Below are 21,041 nucleotides of genomic sequence, written 5' to 3'. Positions count from 1 at the left end.
TTGATCCAATCTATTTGATCTCTGTAAGCTTTTTGTACTTTCATAGTGATATTGTTTTTTAGGGTCAGAAAGTTTTCTTCTATAATTTTGTTGAATATATTTTCTGTATCTTTGAACTGTAATTCTTCTCCTTCTTCTATCCCTATTATTCTTAGGTCTGGTATTTTCATGGTATCCCAGATTTCCTGGATGTTTTGTGTTAAGAATTCGTCAGATAAAATGTTTTCTTTGACCTTTAAATCTATTTCCTCTAAGATATCTTCACCCCCTGAAATTCTCTCTTCCATCTCTTTATTCTTTTGGCTATGCCTGCTTTGTAGTTTCTGTTTGTTTACCCATATTTTCCATATCTAGTATTCCCTTGGTTTATGTTTTCTTTATTACATCTATTTCAGACTTCAAGTCTTGAACTGTTTGTTTCACCTGTTTGATTGTATTTTCTTGGTTTTCTTTGAGAGATTTATTAATTTCTTCATTTTTTCTTTTCCTCCATTTCTTTAAGAAAGTTTTCCATTTCCTCTTTAAAGATCTTCATCATCTTCATAAAGTTATGTTTAAAATTGTTTTCTGCTGCTTCTTCTGGATTAGGATGATCAAGTCTTCCCATTGTTTGACCACTGGGTTCTGGTGTTATCATTGCTTTTTAGGTTGTTGGATGAAATCTTGCATTGGCGCCTACCCATCTCTTCCTTCATTTGATGCTGATAGTGTCTTTGTTTCTGGGTCCAATCTTTGCAGTGACTGTCTGTTTCTTGGGAACTGTTCTTGGTCTGCTCTGTACTGTCACTGTCTGTGTCCAGGGGTTTTAGTGCAGCCTACCGCTTGGTCCTTTCTGTGTAGTAGCAGGCTGTGTTTCAGAGTTCCATTGAGGTTGTAGGGTATAGACAAGTTTGGGGGCAGGTTGGGACTTGTAACTTGCAGGGTCCAAATGTCAGGATGGGGGTAATAGAACAGCCTACCTGCAAGAAACTCTCCTGATGGCTGTCTAGAGAAGCCAAGGCAGGTAGGGGAGGTGACCAGGGTTTTGACCCAGTATGGAGGTCCTAGAGAGTGGGGTGTCCTACTGGGTGGTTGGTCACTCACCTCTTGGTCCTCTCTGTGTAGTAGCAGGCTATGCTTTAGAGTTCCACTGAGGTTGCAGGGGAATAGGAGGGCTTGGGAGTGGGGTGGGACTAGTAGCTTGCAGCATCGGATGGTCTGGATGTGAGTAATGGAGCAGCCTACCTGCAAGAAACTCTTCTGCTGGCTCCATCCCTCCCTTTATTCCAGTGCTGAGCACCATGCTTCTCCTAATTCTTTAGCACAAGTCTTAGTGGTGATACTAAGTTTGCCAATGAGTTTGTACTTTCCAAACAGCTGTTGTTCCTTTCTTCCCATTTGCTCATTTTCTTTTTAGACAAGCGTAAGAGAAGATACTGATAACCATGAGACAGAGTCCATCCGGCTATTTTGAATTCCTGGCATTGTGGCTGTATTGAACTCTGAATCAATAAATTAATCAGTCTTTTAATCTAAAGACAACAGTTAGGCAGAGCCTTCATAAAAGCATGGTTATAGAACGCCATACTCAGCCCTGAGAACTGGAATTGAGAATGTAGAGCTGTTTCTTTATATGGTGCTCTTATCCCTATTTTAAAGCCACAAGCCTTATAACAAAAGTGATATAAATTTTTTCCACTAAAAAGAAAAAGCATGCTAAATGGATTCAACCAATTAAGTAATGGTGTTAATATCAATAATGAAAATGATAAGATAAAGCACATTCCTAGATGTGATGGTCTATCTGTTTGTACTGCTCCAGAACAACCCATGCAGTCGATCATTTGCCTAGTAAATGTGTCTGGATACCTATAGTCTGCAACCTAACCACACCTGCCAACCACATGAACTCCACATCAGAGGTGAAGCTTCATTCCAGATGGTGTAAATGCTTTTATCATCGAAGACTCTGGGAAGGTTCCCTTTAAGACAGTCAGACTTCCGCCTGCCTAACGGTAACCACTACCTTATTGACTCTTGTATGGGGTACCCAGAGATTTTATGTTGATTCTTTTTTATCATAATTGTATAAACACTCTCAGTCTGCAATGGGAGCACCATTCATTGTGAATTAATTGAAATTGTTCAAATAATAAATCTATAGGAGACCTTATTGGAAATACAAGTCCTGGACTAGAAACCTGAGAACAAGCTAAGTTCAGGGCTGATGAAGAAGGATATTATTTAGGAAAGGACTTGCTTTCAAACACAGGGCACATTGAGGGATTGCTATTTCAAGAAGAGGGAAAGGATGGAAAACTTTTAAAATTGAAAGTGGCATGTTACAGAAAAGGAGTAAAAACATTGACCTAACCCTCAGGGTGATTCCTAAACCTAGAGAGGGGGCAGAGAAATTGTAGACAATGATAATACAGATGGCCTCTGAGGTAGCTACAGTGCAATGGACAGTGTTCAGGTGACAGAGGCCAGAACTAATGGTCTTTGGAAATCTTATAAGAAATCTCAGTTATGAAAAACAATAGAATTTGTAACTTAAGATACTGCACTTTAAGGACCCATGTTTCCTGATTAAATGAATCTCCAAAGTATTCTAAGGTACAGTTAATAAGGATGGGAAAAACACTCAGTAATACTAGTGTTCTACCAATGAGAAGCAGATTTCAGTATTGTAAAATGACTCCCATTGGAGTCCCAAATGCCTCCTTGAGCATGAAATAAGAAATAAGATTTTGTTATGCCCATAAAACCTATGGAATTCTGACTTCTCATAAGTCTTTCCCCTTGTTTAAACTCCTTTTATGACTACTATTTGACATAAGAAAAATGTTGATCCTCCTGAGAAAGAATTCAGAATGATATTGTGTTGTTATCTAATTCTTTCTGCAAAGCAGCTGTGGATTTACCCTTTCAAACTGCGATCTGGTGCAGCTCCAAGATAAGGGGCCAGGTCAAGTTACTGTCCACAGATAAAGAGTTGCAAGCATTTTCATATTGAAGATCAATCTTTCTTAGAGTTAGAGCCTAGCCACTTAACACAAAATGATAGCTGTGGAATCAAATTGGCCAAAAAGGTCTAAAATTAAAGAATAATGAGCAATTTCAAGTACTCCAAACATCAAATAAAATGTTCCATAAAGTACACATATCGATAGACCCAAAAGGGGAAACATCTCAGTCTGGTTAAGGAAGGACACGTGCGCAGACTCTTTGTTTAAGATGCCTACTGATCTCACCTGCTACTTTTACTTTATCAGGTCAAAGTCTCTTATTTATATTTTAGATACCCAATTCCACTATATGTTACATATAGTGTGTGTATATAGTGTTGCATGTTGTGTCAGAGGCCCGGTGATGGTGGCACATGCTTTCAATCCCAGCACTTGGGAGGCAAAGGCAGAAGGATCTCTGTGAATTTGAGGCCAGCTTGGTCTACAGAGTGAGTTCCAGGACATACAATGCTACACAGAAAAATCCTGTCTGAAAAAAATAAGAAGTTATATCAGAGGCAGAGTGAAACAAAAGAAAAAGCTGATCTGGACAACGATAGCTAATAGGTTTTTGTTTTCTGTTTTTCAAGACAGGGTTTCACTGTAGCTTTGTCCTGGAACTAGCTCTTGTAGACCAGATTAGCCTCGAAATAACAGAGATTTGCCTGCCTCTGCCTCCCAAGTGCTGAGATTAAAGGTGTGCACCACTACCTCCCAGCTAATAGCTTTAACATGGCTCACAGGTTTCTTAGTGGTTTTTACCAACTGTTTCTTGTTTCTGAAGACTGCTGGCCTGTTTACTACTCAACCTCACCTAAATCAGATCTTAAGAATAAGTCCTCCTAGTGACGAGACATTATAATATTTTTTCTCCTCACAGGTACATCATGTGATACTTGTCCATCACAGGATACTGAATGAGGATTCCTGAAAAGAAACTCAGTCACATAGGCTGATTGAGAAAATCTGCAGTGAGTTCGGAGGGTTTGGGATGTTGTGGATCCTAGCCTAATCATAGTTTCTTTTGGGTTATCTGTAGTACCCTAAAGAGTCACCCCTTGTACATCTCATATCGTTATTTATTGTATTAGAAATAACATCCTGAATAAATAAATAAAACCCTGGGAATGCATTAACTTAACAAAACTCTACTCTCCGGAAATGGAAAGGCTAGCAGATGACATCTGCACTTATATTTTGCTCCAGAATAAACTGTCTTTTACTCCTTTGAGGTGAGAGCTAGTTCTTTAAAGACATTGGGTAGCTCCCCTCCCACAAAGAATCTTGCAAGTTTCTGTTCTACACAGAATGAACCATTTGTGAAATTTGTTTACCTCCAACTCTCTCTTGGGGGGGAAATGTTTCAGTTTGTAGAGAAGGTTTCGATTCGCAGGAGCATACCATAAAACATCAACGTAAAGAGAGGATCTACATTATGTCTCCAACCTAGGACAAAACCCAAATTCAAACTCTGAAGAGCAACTTCTACTGAACGTGGATTGCTGTTTGATTATGGTGAAACTGAGGCATCTTAAGTGTAACTAATGTAAGTCAGGAAGCATCTCTAGTCTGTTGTATAGGTATACCACAATCTGTTTACACAATGATCACATAGAGGTTATAAATTACTTTGGCAATATTTTGTACAAATCTTTGTATACATGAATGTTTTTATTTGCTTTGGGTAAATTACTAGGTGTGGGACTGCTGATTATATGGGAAATTTATGTTTAACTTAACAAGAAAACTGTCAAACCATTTTGTAATTCATTGTATCATGTTGTGTTCTGACCTACAGTGTCTAAAAGCTCTGGTTGTTCCACACATTCCTCAACACTTACTACTGGCTGTTAGGTTCTTTCATTTTGTTCTGGTATCAGTAGTTAAATTTAGGGCCTTGAAGATTGTAGGTAGTGCTCTAATAGTGAGTGACATCCCCAGTCCTCTTTGCACATTTTGTTTTAAATCAAATTCTCCTTAAATTGCCCAGGGTAGACTCTAAACATGTATTCTAAAGCCTGTGAACTGGTGATTCTCCTGCTTTTCAACATCTGTAACAACCTGCCTAGCACCACCCAGGATGGATTAGGGGTTTTTGTTTTGTTTTGTTGTTTTTTGCTGTTCAAGGGAAGGTGAGGTATTCCATCTTGCCTACTGATGTCATAAATCTCCTCATATGTTGATTTGCCATCTGAACATCATCTTTATGAGGTAGGTACTGATCCTATTCGTGAAAGCTCTTCTCCGTGACCTAGCCACCTCTGAAGGGCCCATTTATAAAGTTCATCATGTTTAGAATCAGGTCTCATTATAAAAATGGGGAAGAGAACACAAACATTCAAACTGTAAAAACTCTGTAATTCTAGAAATGTGTATCCCTTTGCTAATTTTACAGTAAAGCCTTGTCTTCAGATAGAGTTAGTTCTTCAACTTTAGACCTTCCTTTCTAAATTTTGTCTAGTCCAGATTTTTGTACTTTTTCTAAAGCTTAATATTGGTGAAAACAGTAGAAACTGGTCAGGTAAACAGGGACCTTAAGGAGCCTTTTAACACTGCCATTGTTGGAGGCCATGAAGGCCAGGAAGACCAGAAGAGAGCATTGGTTTCTGGTTCCTTGTTATCTCATTCTCCTGCCTATTAAGGTATACATGAGGAAGTGACTGAAACTAAGAGGAACTACCTGGACACCTTGTGTTTGGACCAGCTGTACTGAACCACTCACTTTCCTCCCAAAGCCTCCCACCAGTTTCTGCCCCATCCTTTAGAAGACTCCCAGATTAGCATCTTGATGGTGCCCTCTTTCCTGGGACCTGCTCTGCTCTCTTTTTCCCTTAGGCTTCCACACATGAACCTACAATAAGTTTCTCTCTAAAATTCAACATTTATTGTTCATGAATTTCATTCTGTAAACTCATTAGACAAGACCCCAAAGGTTGCTGACTCAGAGGAAGTTCTGTTTGATTGTGAGCATCTGGCATTTTAAATCCTGATTTCAAAGGCCATCTTAGGGAGTAGAGTGGGTCTGTCACTTTCAAAGACACCTCCCCAATTTTCCCATATGATAATTAATTTTTATACAAGTTATACATTTTACTTTTGATTATAGTTAAGCAATTTTCTGAAAAATTGACATCTTAATACAAAATCTAATCTAGAGGTTTAAGCTTCTTTTAGTGTACTTTTAAAATGTATTTTGCACCTGTTTTGGATGATTTATACTTAAGAATTTCTGTTTTGTGCTGTTTTGTAAGTGATATTTCTGTTTTGTTTCCATTTGTTTATTGTTTATGGTGAACTAATGAGTCGTTTGATTATGTTTCCAGTTGATTCTGCCTAATGGATCTGTTGAAGAATTAGTGCCTATATCTATTCTTTCTCAATAAAATGTAAATAACTTTTGTTGTAGTTTTAAATTATGCCTAGACCTGGGGTAACAGGTCTGTAATCCATATTCTTGGTAGTCTGAGGCAGAAGAGTTGCAAATTTAAGAGCACTCTGGATTATATGTGAACTGGTCAATTCAGTGAAAACCTTCCTCAAATATATTTTCAATTCAGGTGGTGGTGGCACATGTCTTTAATCCCAGCACTTTAATTTAATTTAATCCCACCACTGGAAGCAGGTGGATCTCTATGAGTTTGAGGCAGCCTGGTCTTCAAAACGAGTTCCAGGACAGTCAGGACTGTTACATAGAGAAACCCTGACTTGAAAAAACCATATATATCTTTGAGACCTTTATCTGTTGCTCAGGGGTAGTCCTCTTGCCTACTATGTGTGAGGTCTTAGATTCAATCTGTTAAATAGTAGATTGGGTGATACAACTTAAGAGAAACTTTTATACGGTGGAATCATTACTCATCTCAAAACAGTCTTCTAAATGAAAACATAAGGAATTGAGCCAAAATAAAGACAAACAAGAAAAGATAAAAAAACTAACATATGCATCAGAATACTTTCCATGCATTATCCACTCTGGCCTCCTTTATACCCCTTGCTATATCACCGGGTATATGTTGACATCAGTGTTAGTATAAGGGCTGGTTGTTGTATCCATGACAAACAAAAAAGAAAACATATAATGAAGCAAAGCACCTTTCCTAGGCAAATTCTCCATGTTAAGAAAGAAAATCAAACACAGCTCATTGGAGGAGCTGATTTGTACCTTTCCCTGAAAATTTCAGATACCGATTTTTTTTAACCTTCTGAACAACATTGACATTTTACAAACTATAACACCATAAAATAAGATTTAGAAAACATAATATTGAGAAAACGTGTCTTCCTTTGTCTTGCTTTGGGCCAGACTATTGTTTAAACCTAAATACCTATAAGTATGTTGAGTAGACTGATCCAATCATGCGCAATTATGGGAATGCTTATTGGCTTGTCTTGGAAGAGCTTTGTTTGTGTCTAGAGCTGTCACTGTGTGGATGCAGATGAATTATTTTCTGAGAGTAGGAAGTGGAGAAAGGCAAAGGACATCTTCCTGGTTTCTTTAACCTTGGGGGAATAGGACCAATCTGGCTTTGGCATCTCTCTAAGGAAAAGAATATCTTGACATGTATATGGAGCTCTTGGAGAAAGCTTAATGTCCATTGGCAAGACAAGGTGAGATTCTGAATATATCTAAATAATTTGCGTAGTATCAGAGTGCCTACTCATGGCAGTCTGCTAACCAGGATATAAATCATGCTGCTTGCCATGTGCAGCACATAGGCACGGAGAAAGACCCCAGATCGTCCAATGACATGACTTTATGGAGTGTATGCAGATAAATTTAATCAGTACTGCTAAGAACTGTGTTTAATCCAACTCTGAGATCAAAGTAAGTGGACAGTGCTACATATATAATAAAAACCGAACATTTCTCTGAGATTTGTGCAGACAGGCAATTGATCAACTTGTATGTGTAAAAAAAAAATACACAAGATTCTCAAAGCCAGAGTTGACTGGTGCGAATTCTGGGGCCTATTCTAATTCCTAATGTTTTCTTGGAGTTAGAAGGTGCAGGCTCTCTTGCAGGGGGTGAGTATAAGGACTCTGACTTTCCCAGGGAGAAATTATTCCTCCTGAATCATTTCTTGTTCTCAACTGTTATATTTCACTAAAATAGTCCTAACTCAGAGACTAGGATTCCTTTGCTTTCAGATTCCTTTTTAAATCTCTTAGCACAACACACACACACATACATACACACACACATACACACACAGACACATACACACACACCACTTTGAATATCTTCAATCCCGTATTATAATATCCTGACCCCTTCCACTATTTTCTTATTTCTACCTCCAAACCTTCCTTCTATTTTCACGTATTATATCTATTGTTTTCTTTAAGTATTATTTTCTTTAATTATTTTTATTATTATTATTACATATATACATGCATAGAAATAAATAAATGCAACAATCTGAGCCCACGTAGTTTTGTTTCTATGTACCTGTTTTTAAGAGCAGACCACTTGGTATAAAAATAACCTGTCAGGGGCTTCATCTTAGGGAAGACTGATTGTCTTTGCCTCGGCAGTCATTTCTTGTCTATAGCTCTTCATCTAGGGGTGTGTCTTTGTGGGACTTCTACAGTAGACTTTGGCATTTTATTTGGTGTTGTTATTGTCCAGGTCTTGTTTAGGCAACTACTGAGACCTTGCAGCTGTAGCTTCCTTATCCTATAGAGATAATACAGTTTTACAGGAGACTTTTTTTGTCCTTTGACTTTTACATCTTTCTGACCCATCTTTCATGATATTCCCTAGGACTTAGGTGTGGGAGTTCTATTGGAGATATATCAGCTGAGGCAGGGCACCTTATGTCAATTTTATTCTGCATTTTGATAAGCTGTGACTTTCTGTAAAAGTCTTCTCTGCAAAAAGAAGTTTCTCTGATGAGAGGTAGGGGCTACTCTTCTCTGTGTGTATACAATGAAATGTTTATGATACAGATAACAGATAAAAATGCCACTGATTTAGTTTAGGAGAGTGACAGTTGTAGGTTACTCTCTAGGTTTTGTGGCTTTACCAGCCACAGGTCGTTGTCTAGGTTTATAGTATCAGACATGAATTCGCTCCTTTGAGCAGGTATTAAGTCCGGTAAGACAGCTCTTGGCTACTCTTTGTATGTAAGTGTAACTCTTCACTTCTGGGGATATCTTGTCATCCTGGCCATAGCATTCATAGACAGGACAGCTAGGCAGAATAGTAGATGGCTTTTTTTCCTGGGAAGTTTACATAGCACCTTATGGTACCCTAGCAGCTATTCCTCAGGGAGGAGGATTCCAGATCAGTTCCCGCTCAATTCTTCCAAGCCATGTGTCAGAAGTGTATCATGTTGTCAGGGGTTCTAATTCAATCAAAAGCTGTTTGTTACCCTGTCACAGTCATGCCACTATCACACCAGTTGTCATATCCTATCTGTAAGGTCAGTACTGCAGTATGTTGTTGGGTCCAGTGTTATAAAAACTAGTCAAATAGAAGGAAGTTTTTAGGTAGGTTTGGAGAATTTTCTGTAACATTCCTTAGCCCTTAGCTCACTTTTATTTAGATTGTTTCTTGTCTTAAGGTTTAGATTTTGAGTTGTATTGTATGTTCTTCACACTTATCTTTGGTTGAATAATAATTGGCAAAACTTGGATGATAAGCTGGAACAAGAGTGGCAAAAATGTGTGTATAACTAAGCACTATCTGATTGGATTTCAGGCCTGGTCTAGGAGATGGAACCTATGCATTGACACTGCTCGGGCGACCAAGAACCTGAGACTAGATAGAACACGAACTTGGGGGAAAACCAAATACTACTGTCCTGCTAAAAGAATGTAGCAATTAAATGACTTTCAAATATTCTGCTATGCTCATAGACTAGGGACTGAGCAAGACATTGTCGGAGAACCTTCCTCCCGCTATGGATGGAAACAAATGCAGAGCTGCACAGCCAGACAACACGCAGACAGCGAGAGATTTTGGAGTACTCCGTCCTAAATGTGATGTCTCCATCTGAATCCCTGACCTCAGGAATCAAGGAACTCTGGAAAAGGAGGCAGGAAGAGTGTAGGCGTCAGTGATTATGGAAGGCACCAAGAAAACAAGGCCCACTAGATACAACAGGGTTGGTGCGTACAAGAATCCACAGACCTTGGCAGCATACGCAAAGCCTGAACAGATCCAGGCTAAACGGGACCCCAGCACTGAAAGAGGGTGTGGACACAAGTCCATATCCCTAACCCAGAAGCTATCTCCAACTGACAATAACTCAGAAAAGAAAAATTAGTTTTCTCCAACAGAATCCCACTGGGTATACAAATCATACTTAAAAACCCACCCCATGGCCGGCACTAGATAGTCAATACAAAATGAGCTCAATACTATTTTTGGAGGGATTTTGTCTCATTATGCTCTGTCTGAGTTTTTTTTTTTTTTTAACTCTTACAGGTTTTTGCTTATATATTATGGTTTCCAATTTAATATTCTTATTGGTTTCTGTGTTTTTAAATGTGTGTCTCTGTGCCTATATGTGTTTTTTTTTGTGCTTTTTCTTTGGATCTTTTATTTGTTTGTTTTTCCTATCCTATTATTATATATCTGACTCATTCTCTGGCTGGCTGGCAACTCCTCTGAATCTGCCTTTCTCCTTCCCCACATTCTCAGTTTGACTTTCCTACCTAACCTTATTCTCTTTAGCTATCAATCAGGTACCTTGTTCATTAAACCAGTCACGGTGATGAGTCTTCACAATGTACATGGGATTATTCCACAGCAAGACAGTGGGACATAATTTTTATTGTTTGTATTGAGCTATATATTTTTCTCTGCTCCCTTCTCCCCTTCTACCCTCTCTTGTGACCCCCCATGCTCCCAATTTACTCAGGAGATCTTTTCTTTTTATCCTTCCTATATAGATCCATATATGTCTCTCTTAGGGTCCTCTTTTTTGAGAAAGTGGGAAATACACTTGAATGCATTGACAGAGGAGACCACTTTCTAAATATAATGCTAGTAGCATAGACACTGAGAACAAAAACTAATAAATGAAACCTCCTAAAACTGAGAAACTTGTGTAAAGCAAAGGAGAAGATCAACAAGACAAAACACAGCCTAAAGAATGGGAAAAGATCTTCATCAACTTCACATCAGACAGAGGACTGATTTTCAAAATATACAAAGAACTCAAAAAAATTAACATCAAAAGAACAAATAATTCAACAAAAATAGGGTACAGATCTAAACAGAGAACTCTCAACAGACAAATCTCAAATGGCTGAAAGACACTTAAGGAAATGCTCAACATCCTTAGTCATCAGAGAAATGCAAATCAAAACAACTCTGAAATTCCATCTTACTCCTGTCAGAATGCCAAGATCAAAAGCACCAATGACAGCATATTCTGGAGACGATATGGGGTAAGTGGAACACCTCTCCATTGCTGGTGGGAGTGCAAGCTTGTACAGCACTTTGGAAATCAGTATGGCAATTTCTCAGAAAATTTGGAAGCAATCTACCTCAAGACTCAGCAATACCTAAAAGACGCTCAATCATACCACAAGGACATGTGCTCAACTATGTTCATAGCAGTTACTATTCGTAATAGCCAGAACCTGGAAACAACCCAGATGCCCCTCAACTGAAGAATGGATAAAGAAAGTGTGGTACATTTACACAGTGGACTACTACACATCAGTAAAAAAAACTACATCTTGAAATTTGCAGGCAAATGGATGGATCTAGAAAAAAAACACACCGAGTGAGGTATGTCCTCTAGACAACAACATGGGACATCCTTTTTAAATGCCATCTTCCCTTTGAGTGCTGTCTTCTCTTTCCAGTCAAATTTGCATAAAGCAGTACATTTGACTTAACTAATGATGATTTACATTCATGAGTTGTGAACATCAAGTTTAATTTGCTCATTGGCAGGGATGAAAATGTGGTGCAGAATAATGGTATGAATGGGAGAACTAAGAGTTCTCAATCAGCAATCGACACAGAGACAGAATTTGGAGGCGGCACTATCGCTATTGTTTTCTACAGCCGTAACACAGAGTCCAAAGCAGGGAAATTTAAGAACATAAACATTTGTGTCGTCTTCATTGTAAAAGAAAGAAGAATCAAACATATTCTTAGTTTGATAAATCTATGTCCTGGAAGGTAAGAGCTTGCTAAGTGAGAGAAACAGTGTCCTTTGCTGGAAGGAATCCTGAAGGTAAATATTCCCCCTTTAGTAATCTCTGTATGCTGCTGTAGCAAGCAACTAAGTGTGACAGCTGTCCATTTCTGAGAAAACTCCCTAGATTCTTCCAGACTTAAAGTTTATGTTACCTTGGCTTATCTTGAGAAATAAAAAACCAGAACACAAGAAAGCATTTCCACAGTTTTCAATCTCATATGAATTTTAGACTTGCATGCAATAAAACGTTTGTCCTCAGAAAGGTCAGATAAATTCAGAGAAAGAGAATTTCTTAGGAGCCAATTTGCCATGAAAACACATATCAACATGCCCTGATTTTTGGAGTGAAGTCTGTGAGAGAGTTCTCAGCTAGATCAGAATGAGCTCAGATAATCTTCCTGGCTCTCTCTGATTCTGCAGTTAGCACAGCTGTCTTATTTATTCAAATAAATGGTTGGAACCTCGTGTTTCTATTATACATCTTTTCTCTGTGTATTTAATGCTTTACAATGTCTTCTGGAGTTTCCTCGGGAGAATATGGAAATCTCAGTAGTGCACACAGACTCAGAGGGTTGAGTCCAGGCCCGGGAATGGTGCTGGGCATCTCTCTCACTCCTCTTTGAAGGAGAGACAAATCTCTTCTATCATCCTCTTCATCCGCTCTCTGGTTCCTGAGTTTTGAAAAACTTTCTGTGATTTGTCTACAAGTTGAAAGCAATTGAAAGGCTTATGTTTTGCTTTCTTATTTTGTTTCTCTTCTTAATCTCTTAGATGTGTTTCTGGACAACTTGTTCCCAGAACTAGTGAATAATTCTTTTAACTGATGACTTAGTGTGCTTCAGTACAACATTTAAAAACAACTTTCTAAGACTATTAGCATTTAACTTACAGCAGGAGATTCCGATAGTGAAGATGTGGAATGAAGAGCTTCTCTTGAGCTCACAGCCGTGCCCACCACAGGGCTGGGGAGCTTCACACTGTTGAATTTTAAAAAACAACCCTTCGTTGCTTTTCTCACTTCATTGCAAATGGGTAAAACTCTACCACAGATCGGCACTGATGCAGTGTTTCGAGTCACCTTTTGTCATAGTGTATATAATCGCATGTATTTTTTTTCTTTTTTGAGAAAGGATTTCTCTGTAGCTTTGGAGCCCATCCTGGAACGAGCTCTTGTAGACCAGGCTGGCCTCGAACTCACAGAGATCCGCCTGCCTCTGCCTCCCAAGTGCTGGGATTAAAGGTGTGCGCTACCACTGCCCGGCTAGTTGCACGTATTTTTAAAATGGTCTTACACTGTATGTGCCTTCCTCATACCCATAGAATGGGTTATCCTGTCACCATTTCCTGTCTTTCATGAAGAAGAGGGATCACTGAGTTCTTAGTGAAAACTCTTCTCTTTTTTTTTGCCTAGAAAACATATGATGTCCACATGTGAAGACTTCAGCAAAGAGGCAGATTTTGGTGTAAACTTGGAATGCAAATTTTAGAATAAATGTGATACTGCCGTGCTTTTACACTGACTTTGTCTGTGATCTGTTTTTGAATTCTCATGAAAACAAGTATGTGGAATGTGTAACCACCTGACAGTTTTTTTGTCTAATTATTTAAAATCTAATGTAGTAAGTAGTGCTTGGGAAACAAAGCTGAATCTCAGCAGCAAATAGCGACTGGATTTTTAGTGGTAAATAAACCGAAGCATTTTATAGAGTGAGGAAGAACAGGACAGAAAACAAGCAAAATTAAAATAACCTCCCAACGAAACAAGGAAATTTTAAATTTGGCAAGATAACCAAAGAGGGAAACAGACACAGAGGGTCTCTGTATGAGTAGAAAATTGATCCGATGATAGGGAAGAAGAGAGGAGTCATAGGTCAACCCGGGATCATTTCCCGAGGGAAAGGAATACTTCCAGGAGTGTAGTTCTAGGCAGCTCTCAGTCATGTATCCCTTACGTCTGATCTTTCTAAGCGTCACCTTTTGTGAACGATACCTTCACAAACTTCTGAGGAGCTCCTTGGTTTGATGCAATTGAGAGAGGCAGCAGATACAAGAGGTGGGAACTCAAGGGGCTGATCTGCACACAGGGACAATGTCAAGAGAGGGAATGAGAAACTGAAAGTTCCCAAGATTCCCAGGAAATGCAGGGAGTCAGCTAAATGAGTAGAAAAGAGAGTCATTTTCCCTTCAGCACCAAAGAGAAATGAGCTCACACCGAAGATTTGGAACCACTCACACGGCTGAGTCCTGGGTTGTATTTGCAAATTCTTTTGACATTTTTACAAATAGTAGCTTCTCCTGACTTATTACTGACAAGCTGAGCAATTTCTTCTACTTCATAGTGTAAACAAATGAAGATCCTGCCTGCACCATCCAGCATCCTGGTGACATGTGGGGATTGTCACAGAATGATTCTCAACACCCGAACTTTTCCAATGGAAATATTTATAATCCTCAGACATCATCAGAATTATTTGGTGTTAATTACTTGGCCCATAACTGTGTTATGTAAAATGTTGCTTCTTACAAAATTATAGCCTTTTGGAAAAGGAAACATCAAATAGAAGTTTCTGAGACCTAGAACAGGAAATGAGTGATTCAGCAAGCTGGATCTCCCCCAAAGAGCAATCTCCATAGCTGCAGTGTATAGTTACAAAATCTTCCAGAGAACTCGCCTGCTGTTGTTCAAAAGCAGTCAGGCTGAGAGCCACAAGGAACTCTGTGCAGGATGATGAAGGGCAGTAGAAAAGACAATTTGGCCTCCCAGAAATATGTCAGCCTAGTGTACTGATGACGGGAGTCTGTGATCCGCCATGCCTTGGAGCTGGGCAGGGAGCAAGTATCTTTCGCCACAGTAGTGAGAAGATGTTTGTTCCGCCCTGAAGACTTAAGGGGTGATTTATTGGGGGAGCTACATTTCCAGGTATCTAATGAGAAGCCTCTGGGTCATAGTTGGGAGTGGGAGCTCAATGCTGATCCCTTCATTTGCTCCTCCCACCCTCTACCCCTGAAAAAGCATTCATCAAAGAACCAGATTTTGGCTGGTCTCATCAGAGCAACTCCCGCGTGGACAATTCTGCCAATTCCACAGAGTTCCACTTCGGAGGAAATTGCAGATGCGTAAGATTTTCTGGCCTCAGAAAGAAGTAGTCTTCGAGTGTAGCTTTTACAACACATGTGCCTGTTTCAGCAGAACAACCAGTCCTTCCACACCAGAAGACATTTCTACCAGTTAACCCCCAACACTGTTCCACACAATCATCTGCCACAGCTCCCCCACCCCGCCCCGTGGTGATGTATGTCTAGGCTCCTGCTGTAGATCGTAATATGTGCTGTCTCCTCCAGATTTTCCACACCCTCCCTGTTTCTCACTCTCAGTCTTCCTGAAACTTGAGTTTCCCCTGTGTCACCCTCTGCTCAAAATTACTCATAAGCGGCAGCCATGTTTTTGTTAGCAGCAGGTGGATTTTTTCAGAGCCTTACCTACGTTCTGTTTAACAGTACACATTTGTACAACTGCACACATGTTTTCTGAATGACCTGAGTACTGCACAAGAATAAATGTGCATCATATGTGGTAAGATGTCACTTGAACTTTCCTGCTATCTAACACATTTGTCAAAGGTCCAGACTGAAAGTAAGGACTAGTAACTGCTGTACATTGGATTCATATTTAGCATCCATATCACACATTCACATATATACCTGTATTTTACATCTATATTATACCTCACTGTGCAGGTCTGTAGTAGAATCATAGATAATGCTTACCTCTTCTCTTGGTTGCACAAAAACTTACATTAAACACTTGATCAGTATCACCAAAGTATAAGGAAGTATATGCAGAATACACACATTCCAGTAGACACAATGACAGTACAAGGAATGGTTATTTCATGATGAATTGTTTTCCTTACATAAGGGATAATTGAATTTTATCTGACATAAACCTTAGTTATTTTTTGTTTATCAAAATACCATATGCACATTTCTAATAAACTTAAGTAGAGCAGACATATTCTTATTAAGACAAAATAATACAGTATTACTTATTTCCAACCCAAACTGTCATATCATAGCATAAATGTTACCTTTTGGTCATTTTCAACACATGGTTTAGTGTTGGTAGATATACTAAATTTTTTGCAAAGCCAACTTGTTATATAATGGTATTTGGATTTCTTTCACAGACTTAAGATACTTGTTTCAAATGTTAGATTTCATTCATCCCCTGTATGTGTTATCTTTTTGTTTTCTTCTATAATGTGCACTTGAAGCTCACTTACTGACTCCTTCATCCCACCTTGTTATGTGACTGTTTCTACTGATAACATTTAAGCAACTGGTTTTGTTTGTTTGTTTGTTTTTTACTGAAAATCATGGGCAGAATCTTCCTTGATCTCTTTAAAAACTACATATGCTTCATTTTATAAAGTTAAAAGAAGAAGCATTAAAAAATAATTTATCACATTAATATATGAATAAAGTTTTTTTTTAAATCTTTAAGTGATCAAGGTCAATGAAGAAAGTAAAGTTCCTGCGTTTCCTTTTCCAAGCAGGTTTCTAAAAAAAAAAAAAAAAATCCTTTACAACAGGGTTCCCTAAGCCCTGGGAGACCTGGAAATGAGAAACACAAATGAGCTCCTGCTTAAGGGAACGCCCCTGTCACTGGGCATCCAGATGGCTCATTTGAGGACTTTTGGAAGCTCTGGAAACTTCACTCTTGTAGCGCAGTTTGCTGTACAGCTCTCATCCTGGGGCATGTTTTCTGTCTTCATAGTTTCACAGACTTTGTGGTCTCCTTTTGGCAGATACTTTTTTCCCCAAGGCACACTCTTTTCTAGCTTTTTAAGAACAGATTCATGAAAAATATATTACTTATGATAATATACATCTGAAATTTTTATTTTCCTGGGTACTTATTGATTTTTTTATTGTTGAAATAATTTACATAGCAGAAAATCCATTCTTTTAACTTATACCATTCAATTTTTCCATATTTACTATATTATATTCATGAAGTTGTGTAATCGTATCCTTCTAATTCCAGACCATTTTTATTTATTATAAGGGGTGCTTAACTTTTTACATGAAATCATCCACAAGAGTTCTTGAGCGGAAGGATTATGTTATCATACATCTGGTACTAGTAAAAATAGTTTCTCATTTATTTCCCAGGGTTAATGAATTTCTAGAGACTTTTCTACTACATTTCTACTGTTGGCTTGATAAAGTAGGAATTTGGTTTTGGAAGGCTCATATGGACTATCATGTAGATCTTTAGTAGTTAAGGTGAGCCCATCCGACCAAAATGAGGAAGTCACAGCCTTTAGTCCAATGTCTAGGGAATGATTATGCCAAGAACTTGATTTAGTTTGGGAGTAGATTCTTCCTCAGAAGGACTTCAAGATGGAAAGGGAACTCAGGCACTCAGGCAATCCCTTAATTACAGAATCCCGTGGTCATGAGTAGAGAGCCCTGCTAAGCTGTGTCTATAATCTTGACCTAGCAGAACTGTAAGGGGCCAAATGAAATTAATCCTGATGCCTAGTGTAAGTGTCTTGGTTTCTATTGCTATGATGGAATACTATAACCAAAAGCCAGTTGGGTAGAAAAGTGGGGGAGTTCTTACAACTCTCGGGTCACACTCCTTCACAGAGAAGTCAGGACAGAAACTCAAGACAGAAATCTGCTGCAGAAACTGAAGCAGAGCTATGGAAGAATGCTGCTGACGGGCTTCCCACAAGGCCTTGCTTAGAATGCTTGCTCATACAACTCAGGACTTCCTGCCCATAATGGGTACAACCTACAGTGGACTCTGACATAATCATTAGTTAAGAAAATGCTCTAAGGACTTACAGAAAATCTGATGGAGACATTTCTTAATTGAGATTGCCTTTTTCTTGATATGCCTAAATTTGTATCAAGTTGACAAAAACCAACCAGAACAATTGATCCCTTTTCAACTTGATACACCAACACATTACTATTAGGCCATAACCCTTCCTTCATTTTTTATCCTCTATATCTCATATTAATATAAATATCTCAATATAAAATATTCCAACTTGTAAAAGTCCTGGAGTCTTTAAAAATTCAAACACTTCAACAGTTCAGTCTCTTTAAAACATCCAAAGTCTTTTTCAAAGTTCAAAGCCTCTCTAAAATATCTAATGCATTTTAACTGTGGGTTCCTATTTTTTTTAAAAAAAAAAAAGGTAATACTTTTTTATTCCATGATGGAAGAACCATGGCGCAGTTAAAAGATGGAAGAACCATGGCACAGTTAAATTCAAATTAAAGCAAAACCACAGTCCAGCACTCTATGGAGCTCCGTGTCAGACATTTGGAATTCATTTTGGGTCTTCTGGGCTCCACAGCATCTCTGCAGCTTCGCCTCTAGGTCCTGCCTTCTGCAGCACACCTATTGTCAAAGACCAGCCTCAACGACATCGGTACATTCCAGGATAGGACCAGGAGGATTAGAATTATTAAACAAAAGGAACAGAGATATAAGAGAAATGAGAGGCAGAAACACAGAACAATGTTGGGAAGGGAATTCAGTGAATATTGAATCTGGCTGCATTATTTTCCACATGCTTATATTCTTCACTCCAAAAGGGAGGGGGGATTCAACAGACTTCATTAACGTGATATAAGAAATAGGCTTGAATTCCTCGACCTTTGGTTCAGGTGGAGCGGATCCACCTCTATACCCAAAATACTAATTAACCACACCCTAGGTCAGAATCTCCTATTGTAGCCACATCTGTTGTCAACAACTTTGAAGAGCAAAATTAAGCACAAACTCTGTCCTCCAGTCAAGGTAGAATAGGATCACATTTGTGGACCCTTATGACATATCTTCTAAACTCAGACTGGCTTCTCTTCAATGCTTCTACTGTCTTTGGTGACTTCTCCAAAATGCTGCAGTCTCTACTGCAACTTGACTGTGTCTTCACCAATACAGACCAGACCTTTGCCCATTCCAACTCTTTTCATGCTCTCCCTACTCCCTCTGAAATTCATGACTCCTTCTTCTGTAATTATTATTCAAAAACATATTATATACACATTATATGTGTGTATGTGTATCTGCTAAGTTCATTTAATGTTGCTCATATATACATGTGTTTAAGAGTGACCATTTGGAGCTGGATAGCCTGTCTGAAGGCTCATCCCTGAAACAGACTGATTTTCCTTCTTTCGTAGTCATTAATTGTCTATATAGCACTTCATCTGAGGGTGGAACTTTGTTGGCATGTCAACTGATATCACCATGCAAGCCTTGTTTAGGGGACCATACTGATAAGAGTTCAAGAATGCCAGTTTCTATTATTACAGAAGACAGAATTTTGCAGAAGACCTCCTTGTCCTCCAACTCTTAGAATCTTTCCACCTCTTCTTCCATGATATTCCTTAAGCCTTGGATGAAAGGGTTGTGTTGTAAGTGCATCAAAAAAAGCTGGGCCCTACATGGTAATTTATTCTCTGATTATAATGAGTTGAAGCTTTCCGTGTTAGTCTACATCTGCTACAAAAAGAAGTTTATTTGATGAGGAGGACAAAGTTTTACTTATCTGTGTTTAAAATGCAGTTAGGAATTAATTGGTTTAACAAAGTGACAATGGTATGTTCTCCTTATGGACTCACCAGTCAGAGGAAGTTGACTAGGCATATTGTACCAGGAATGAGAACCGGGCAAGTTATAGCTCCAATTATAAAGCTGTTAGTTACTCCCTCCTCAAGACAGAAGTTTCACAGTTGCATACTTGAGTATATTTTTCTCTACTGGTAATTGGTTGCTGTGTCTGTCATTGTTGTAGTTCTCAGGCCTACAGCTAGGTAGACCTTTTAGTTACTTTCTTCCACTGGTTGCTTATATTAAACCTTCAGATACTATGAGAACTAGTCCCCAGGGAGAAGAATTCTAGGTGAGTTCAAGCTCAGTTCCTCTAATTTTCCTGTCCAGTGTGTGTGTGGAGTCTTCAGCAAAAGGGTCTAATCTTCAAGTTCTGGAAGGCAATCAAAAACAATTGCACTAGCCCATTTAGTTTTAGTAATCTCTTGTAATCACTTGACAAACAACCCAGAGGCACTGGGGATTTTGTTAGATAGTATATGGAGTTTGAACAAAGCATTTATTACAAGTGTTATATTTTTATTTAAAGTATTTTTAAATGTATAAACTTATGTGCATTATATATCTTAATAAAATGATATGTCTTCATATGTTTTTTTAATCATTCTTAACATTCTAAAAATGCTATTTGGTGTTTCTTTTCTGGCCTGGTCTACTGTGCATTCAGTATGCTTCTTGTATCTATATGGGCATGTCTTTCCTTATTTAGGGAAGTTTTTTTCTATGATCTTGTTGTAGATATGTTCTATGCTGTTGACCTGGAATTCTTCTTCCTTATGCCTATAATTCAAATATTTAGTCTTTTTTTTTATCATGTCTTATAATTTGCTCATGGCCTTTTCCTGAGTTTTGTTTTATAATTTTCATATTCTTTGATTATACTGTCTAGTTCCTCTGTGTTGTCTTTAGTGATATTCAATCTACTTTATATATTAAAGGCTAGGCTCACAACCAAAGCACACCCAGCTTTCTTGAATCAAGGGACTCCAAGTCAGTAAAACATATGGAGAGTTAGCACAGGCAATGAGTCAAAACATACAATGATGACTATATCATAGCTGTTCATATTTCTTTTTAGTCCCATAGATGACTACATTGTCCAAGATTGTGGTCAACACTGAAAGATCCAGTTGGACTTTTCCTTCTGGGGATAATATAACAGGACGTGCTCAGCGAGGGGATCCTAAGACATTATCTTTATCCTGATCAGGTGGGTACCTTCAGGACAAATTGAACAGCACTTCAAGTCAC

The 21,041-nt window shown here is 38.5% G+C and overlaps 1 long non-coding RNA gene across 1 annotated transcript in view; it reads left to right on the top strand.

The window, feature by feature from the left end:
• The window catches only part of LOC126501872 (uncharacterized), a 35,048-nt gene extending 21,412 nt beyond the window's left edge, over nucleotides 1-13,636 (top strand). The window contains exons 2-6 of the long non-coding RNA XR_007591813.1: nucleotides 1,802-1,994; nucleotides 3,868-3,958; nucleotides 4,438-4,533; nucleotides 8,752-8,886; nucleotides 9,691-13,636. This is a non-coding gene — a long non-coding RNA (uncharacterized lncRNA). The remainder of the gene's footprint in view (nucleotides 1-1,801; nucleotides 1,995-3,867; nucleotides 3,959-4,437; nucleotides 4,534-8,751; nucleotides 8,887-9,690) is intronic.
• The last annotated feature ends 7,405 nt before the right edge of the window (nucleotides 13,637-21,041 follow it).

Source organism: Alexandromys fortis, unplaced genomic scaffold, assembly GCF_014885135.2.
Source record: "Alexandromys fortis isolate MF-2015 unplaced genomic scaffold, M_Fortis_MF-2015_v1.1 scaffold_5, whole genome shotgun sequence".
Classification (NCBI taxonomy): domain Eukaryota; kingdom Metazoa; phylum Chordata; class Mammalia; order Rodentia; family Cricetidae; genus Alexandromys; species Alexandromys fortis.
This window is presented reverse-complemented; position numbering and strand designations above follow the sequence as displayed.